Raw genomic sequence first — 7,107 nt, forward strand, 5'->3', positions numbered from 1 at the left:
TTCTATACAGTTATCAGGAACGACACCCTATCAGTATCACAACAGCTCTTACGCAATTAATGGGCAAGAAAAGATGATGTCTGTCTGGCAGAGTCCCCTTAGTCAGAGTTCAGTACAAATCACCTCAGCCGGAATTCCCCAAGCTCCTCACAAGTGTGCTGGGTATGTCTGCTTCCTGGATCTGTATTGTGTTACTTCTTCTCCTTCTACTACAGCGGAAGCTAGACATGTGCACTGGCAACAAATTTGTTTCGTTTTGTTCTAATTCGGATTTTGCGTTATTTTGTTTTTCCTGATTCAGGTCCGAAAGTCAATTCATTTCGGGATTCGGACCAAATTTGTTAGCGGTAGTCTTTACGACTTTTTTCGTTTTGTTTCCGTTTCATTGCAGAAAAGTGATATTAGGCATTGCAAGACTGACAGCCATAGGCATGACTCCTAGAGGCAGATGTATGATTGCAGTTTCACCACAGCTGGAGAACCGAAGTTTGGCTTCCCCTGCTCTACTCCATTTAGACCTTTTATTAGTAAAGGTCCAGCCTAAAAAAAGATGCCTGCCATTATGCCATTACCTTTATTAAAAAAAAAGCTAATTCCATGCCCCTTTCCTAATTAAATGATCTCTGTTACTGGGGCCTGACTTCCCCTGATTTCATGGATAAGCCTGCCAACCTCTATGCTACTGCCCAATGAGAGCCCCTCAGTGGTCATTTATGACTTTCATTGGCAGTGGAGTGCAGCAGAGATTTTCCATAAAATCAGAGAAATGACAGGATTATGACAATATTGTCTGGATCCACCCAACAGTCTGATTGATAGCTGTCTCTGCCTCTCTAGAGCTCGAGCCAGCCGTGCCCGCCCCCTCTCGTCTGTCCCTCCAAAGATTGCTGGAGGAGCAGAGAGGGGAGTGGGAAATCCCTGCGGGGAGCAGTGACTGCCAATCATTGCTCTCTACAGCAAGAAGAGACAGAGACCTGACAGATGAGCAGTCATGTGATCTCTTGGTAGAGAGCCGGAGTATGACAGCTGCAGTGTCCCGTGCTGGCTGTAAGCAGCATACAAAGTATGTTTTACTCTCCAATACATCTCTCCTTAAGGCTCCATTCACACCTAGGCGACCCCTATTGCGCACGTCTTTTTTGAGCGTTTTTTGCGCATATATTTTGTGTGTTTGTGAGCAGATTATGGCACATTCATGTGTATGGGCAAAGTGCGCGCAAAAACACACACAAAAAATTTGCAATTCGCGTTTTCTATTGAGTCTATAGGACAAAACTCGCTAAAATCTGCCCCAAAAGTAGCTCATGTACTATTTCGAGCAACAGGTGTATTTCTGCTTGCAACAAAGCTCACAGGTGTGAACAGGGGCCATAGAAATGAATGGGATTCCTGAATCAGCTGTGACAATAGGTGATCTGATCCCTGCGTCCGCCGGAAGTTGGTGCGCTCCTCTCTTCCCTTTGCTCCACTCTGTGTGCACCAAATGCCTTTCCATACCCAGCTAATACCTTGTAAAAGTAGTAGTGACATCATCACTATGCTGAACATAGCCTGTGCAGAGAGCAGAGCTGTGGGAGGGACCAGCAGGCTCCACCCAGTACAGGCTGCCTGCAGAAAACTACAGGAGGGGGCGGATACATGACCAGTCACCCTGCACAAGGAGAGACTGGTCTTTATTACAGGAAGATCCTGCACAGAGGTAAGGTTTCACACTGGATTACTGCACAGATCTGGAAGAAATACACAAAGCTCACCAAGATTCAAGTAAGAATACACACGGCTCTTGTATTAGGACAATATTTGCTTATCCTGTAAACCTGTACTGATATATAAATATGTAAGCTGCCATTGCTGGCCTCCTTCTGAAAACACTAGTTGTCTGGCTGCTATGCCGACCATTTGGCTTTAGTACATTTTCAGTCACTGACCCAAAACAAGTATGCAAACAAGGATAGTGAGGGAAGTCCTAAATCCTCATCTGCATGCTGGTTTAAAGCCAATGACTCAAATAACTCAAGCCAGAAGATCAGTATGGCAGCCAGTCAACTAGCGTTTTCAGAAGGACAGGTCAGTAGTGGGAGTCTCCATATTCCTCTCAGTACAGGTTTCCATGCATGTGACTGCAATGGCACGATATATAGTCACGTGTGTGGCAATTCTTTAGACCTATTGTGTTGTCACCTGTCTCGCCCCAGGGCTGTTAGTGTCTGCCACGTTTGGTGACGGGGTTGCTGTTCTTTTTAGAGATCGCTGTTCTTTGTATGGAAGTTACAGACCTATTTATGAAATGGAATATAAAAAAAGAAAAGCACCTGGGGAAATTTCCAGTGTTTGTTTATACAGAGGTCTGGGAAACATCATGAGTTCAGCTACAAGTCAATGCGGTGACTACATGGTTTGCCCCTTCTCTCACAGCTTTGGGTCTGAGGTTTAGCCCTCATTCACACTAGAAACGGCCGGCATGTACAGCCGTATCGGGCAGCTCCCGGGAAGGATTAGTACGCAGCCCCCGTCCCTCTCTATGGGACTACGCAGCCGTACGCCCCCTCTACGCTCAACTCAAGTGCAGGTCAATGCGGGTGCGTGTTTCCTGGCTCAGATGCAGACAGGATCCATCCTGTCAGCGTAGGAGTACGCTCACCCGCACGGACGTGCCGCTGTCAGGTGAGCGTAGGGCGGTGTACGGCTGCGTGGTCCCATAGAGAAGGACTGGGGCTGCGTACTAATCACACGCATCTCCTGTCCTTCCCGGGAGCTGCCCGATATGGCCATGCACGCAGCACGGAGCTGTAGGTGCCAGACGATTCTAATGTGAATGAGGGCTAAGGGTTCTATATACGCAAAATAAAAAAACACACACATGCAGCACATCTCTGTAATGCATGTACATTGCAAGACCCTGCGAGTACAAAAAAATACAATTTCTTGTTCAGAAATGCTCTCAGCTCCTTTCTTGTGGAAGGCTGACAACATACAGGATTTCTGTGAACTGAATGGTGTCAGCCCTGCTCAGTTGTCTTTTGCTGAACGATTCAAACCTACCGCATATCCTGTTCTCCATAACATAGACATGAATCATTCTGTAGTCCAAGATATGAACAAGGAGGGCTAGTTAGACTCCTTGAGATAACCCTGGACAGCTCTGAATTTATGACACAATCCACAGGCATTTTTTGCACAAATAGAATAAAATACTTTCAATGGCATAATTAACCGGCCAAAAGGGAGCAAATATTTTTCTCACTCTCATCAGCTGTATGGAGTGGAGTGAAGAAACCTAGCAAAGCGAACCTGTTGTCTTGTCCTACATGGAATAAACTAAAGATTGCTTTAACCCCTTCATGACTGAGGCCCTTTTTTAAATTTTTGCACCCATGTTATATTCCACATTTTAGGCCTGAAAATGACGTAAAACCCCCCAACATTATATATTTTCTGAATGCCAAGACCCTATATGACAAATGTCTGCAGATTTTACTGCACAATTCAGATTTATTTTCTGAATTTACAGGGGAAAAAACCACGCGCTAACATTTGGACACCATGTATGACCGCTTCCTGTCTGGGGGCCCAGCAGTCATTAACCAGCAAGTGAACATTTTGTCCCTGAAGTTGATGTGTTGGAAGCAGAAAAAATGGACAAATGAAGGATTTGAACGACTTTAACAAGGGCCAAACTGTGATTACTAGACCACTGGGTCAGAGCAACTCCATAACTGCAGCTCTCGTGGGATGTTCCCAGTCTGAAGTGGTCAGGACCTACCAAGAGTGGTCCAAGGAAAGAAATCCGGTGAATTGGCAACAGGGTCATGGGTGGCCAAACCTCATTGCTGCATGTGGGGACAGAGGCTGGCCTGCGTAGTCCAATCCAATAAAGAAGCTACTGTAGCTCAAATTGTTGAAAAGTGAATGCTGGTTCTGATAGAAAGGTGTCTGTACACACAGTGCATCGCAGTTTGTAGCGTATGGGGCTGCAGACCGGTCACGGTGCCCATGCTGACCTGTGTCCACATACATTGGGCACATGAGCATCAGAACTGGACCACAGAGCAATGGAAGAAGGTGGCCAGGTCTGATGAATCACATTTTCTTTCACATTACATGGATGGCCGGGTGCATGTGTGTCACTTTCCTGGGGAAGAGATGGCACCAGGATGCACTGTGGGAAGAAGGCAAGCCATCAGAGACAGTGTGATGCTTTGGGCAACGTTCTGCTGGGAAACTTTGGGTTCTGCCATTCATGTGGATGTTACTTTGACACGTACCACCTTCCTAATCATTGTTGCTGACCAAGTACACCCCTTCATGAAAACGGTATTCCCTGATGGCAGTGGCCTCTTTCAGCCGGATAACGCGCCCTGCCACACTGATAAAATTATTGAAGAATGGTCGGAGAAACACAACAATGAGTTTGAGGTGCTGACTTGAGGTTTTGGCCTCCAAATTCTCCAGATTTCAATCCAAACGAGCATCTGTTTAACCTTTTCGCTGCCAAGCCCTCCGGAACATTTTTCAAATCAGCTGGCCAAGCCAGGCGCCCGGTATTTTTGATAATAGCAGTCATCAGCGGTTTTGGGCCGCTGATGACAGCTATTAATTTAAAGGGGACAGTCTGCTGAACAGTTCTACTATAAGCTGATGGTCGCTAAAGCGACCATTAGCTTATAGTAGAACTGTAAATGCCAGGTCCGTATGGCATACTGAGCTGGCCAGCTGGAAGCACTTTTGTAGGTCCGTATGCCATACGTCCTTGGCAGCAAAAGGGTTAATGGAGGCCCCACCTCGCAACTTACAGGACTTAAAGGATCTGCTATTGAAAGCTTGTTGCCGGATACCACAGCATGCTTAGGGAGGTCTAGTAGTGTCCATCCCTCGATGGGTCAGGGCTGTTTTGGCGGCAAAGATGGAGCTATTAGGCAGGTCGTCATAATGTTATGGCTGATCAGTGCATACCTTCAGTTAGTGACATTCAGAAAGTGCATTATACACAGAGACTTCAGAAAGAACAGTATGTCAGGAGATGTGCTCTTCAGGAGGTAGGCATTCTGAAAGCCCTGCTCAAATCGGCTGCAAAGAATCATAAGGAAAATTAAAATTCAGTGTAGACAGACTTCAACTAAATGGGGTTTACTGGATAGCATTACAGGGTCACTAAATGATTACATTTACTATAAGAAGTCTCTGATTACCAAACATCCCCATGATCTTCCCATCTGATTTACATCTGAACAGTAGAAGAGTTTCATCACGATTTCTTGGAAGCGGGTAAACTATTTGCAAGATGGAAATCAAAAGAAAAAGAACGCACTCGGTGGAATTTTCCGAAGTTTGTTAACAAAAGAGAGGCTAAAAGCAGAAACGGTTCCATCATGCTCCATAACAATAGAGATGGAACAGAACAAAAATAGAGATGTATTTTTAGAAAGAGCCCAGAGCTATTCAACGCAAACATAATGCTGGAAGATCAGCGCCCTCTGCTGTCTGTGTGAGGAAACAACGTAGCCAATAAATACCACTAAATTATGTATACAGCATGTGTATAGAAAGGGTGACTTGATTTTTGTATACATTTCATCGCATAAGCTTTTAATTCCCTCCCACATCCTTTATCAGAAGTGTAGTGTTAGAAATGTTACAGTAGTAAATAGGGAAGCACCAATACCGATACCAGTATCAGTGCAGATACTGGGCATCCGTGAAAATGCCGATACCAGCGCTTTCATTTTTAAATGGGTTCGGCTGTATGAGGTCCTGTGCTTGCTGGGGACCTTGTGGCAGTCTTTTGGGGACCTCACGGCGGCTGTCTTTTACAGCGCCGGTCCAGCCGCACATTGCCTCCTCCTCCTTCGCCGCGTCGCCTACACCTGCAAGACCTCAAACAGTCTGGTGAGACACCGCACACAGCCCTCGGGAGACTGCACAGCCCTGGAGAGAAACCACACACAGCCCTGAGATTCCCCTATAGCCGATGGTGTTATGCATTGCTGTATAATGTATTGCTGGGATTTGTAGTCCTCTATCACTGGTGGTATTCCACATTGTTGTATAATGTATTGCTAGGAGTTGTAGTCCCTCTACAATTGGAGTCAGTGGCAGAACTACCAGGAGTGCAGCATTCGCAGCTGTGACCTGGCACTCCACCACTGTCCTAAAATCATTCATCGATATTATAATTGAAAAAAGAAATCACACCTCTAGTCAAGTAGGCTACTATGTTGCAAAACTCACAGATGAGCCCCAATTCACATGTAAATGATTTGTTGCACATTTCCTGAAACGTGACAACACTCAACAGGAAGATAAACATTATATTCAATGGTGCCCATTCACACCAGTGCTGGTCATATATGTGGATGGTGGTGCATTGGTAACTTCACCCCCAATGCATATATAGAGTGTGCTGCCGCAAGGATACAAATGTCCTGTGTGTTGTGATACATATTTAATAATTCATACAGGACTTTTTATTTATGTGTTGACAGCCAACCCAAAATGAATGCGCTGCCTAACGTAACGTGCGGCCCCTAAGAGTCCTCATGCAGTTAATTGTACATACTGGAGCGTAACAAATGACGGGGTATCCTTGATAAAATGTTAAAATGTCCTTGTGGTCATGTGATGAAATAGGAGAGAAGATTTGAGTAGATCAAGAGTGGAATGTGGAGACTACGCTTTATTGATATTAGAAGTAAAAGGGAAATGTTAAAACTAAACCAGGATTTTTACATAAGAGGCTCTGCGTGTGTATATACACTGATCAGCCCTAACATTATGACCACACACCTAATATTGAGTAGGCGCCCCATTAACCACCAAAACAGCTCTGACCCATAGAGACATGGACTCCACTAGACATCTGAAGGTATGCTATGGTATTTTGGCACAAAGCCATTAGTATCAGATCCTTTAAATCCTGCAAGTTGTGAGGTGGGGACTCCATCACTCGCAACTTCTTTAATTAAGCCTGTCACTGAATTTCCCTCCTTGGACCACTTTTGGTACGTCCTGACCCAGTGGCGTAACTAGAACCTTCAGGGCCCCGATGCAAGAAACCATGAAGGCCCCCCCCCCCAAACCCCAGCATGCCAGGCATCCCACGACACACCT

The sequence above is a fragment of the Nanorana parkeri genome, unplaced genomic scaffold (assembly GCF_000935625.1).
Source record: "Nanorana parkeri isolate BGI_ZX_2015 unplaced genomic scaffold, ASM93562v1 scaffold738, whole genome shotgun sequence".
NCBI classification, from domain to species: domain Eukaryota; kingdom Metazoa; phylum Chordata; class Amphibia; order Anura; family Dicroglossidae; genus Nanorana; species Nanorana parkeri.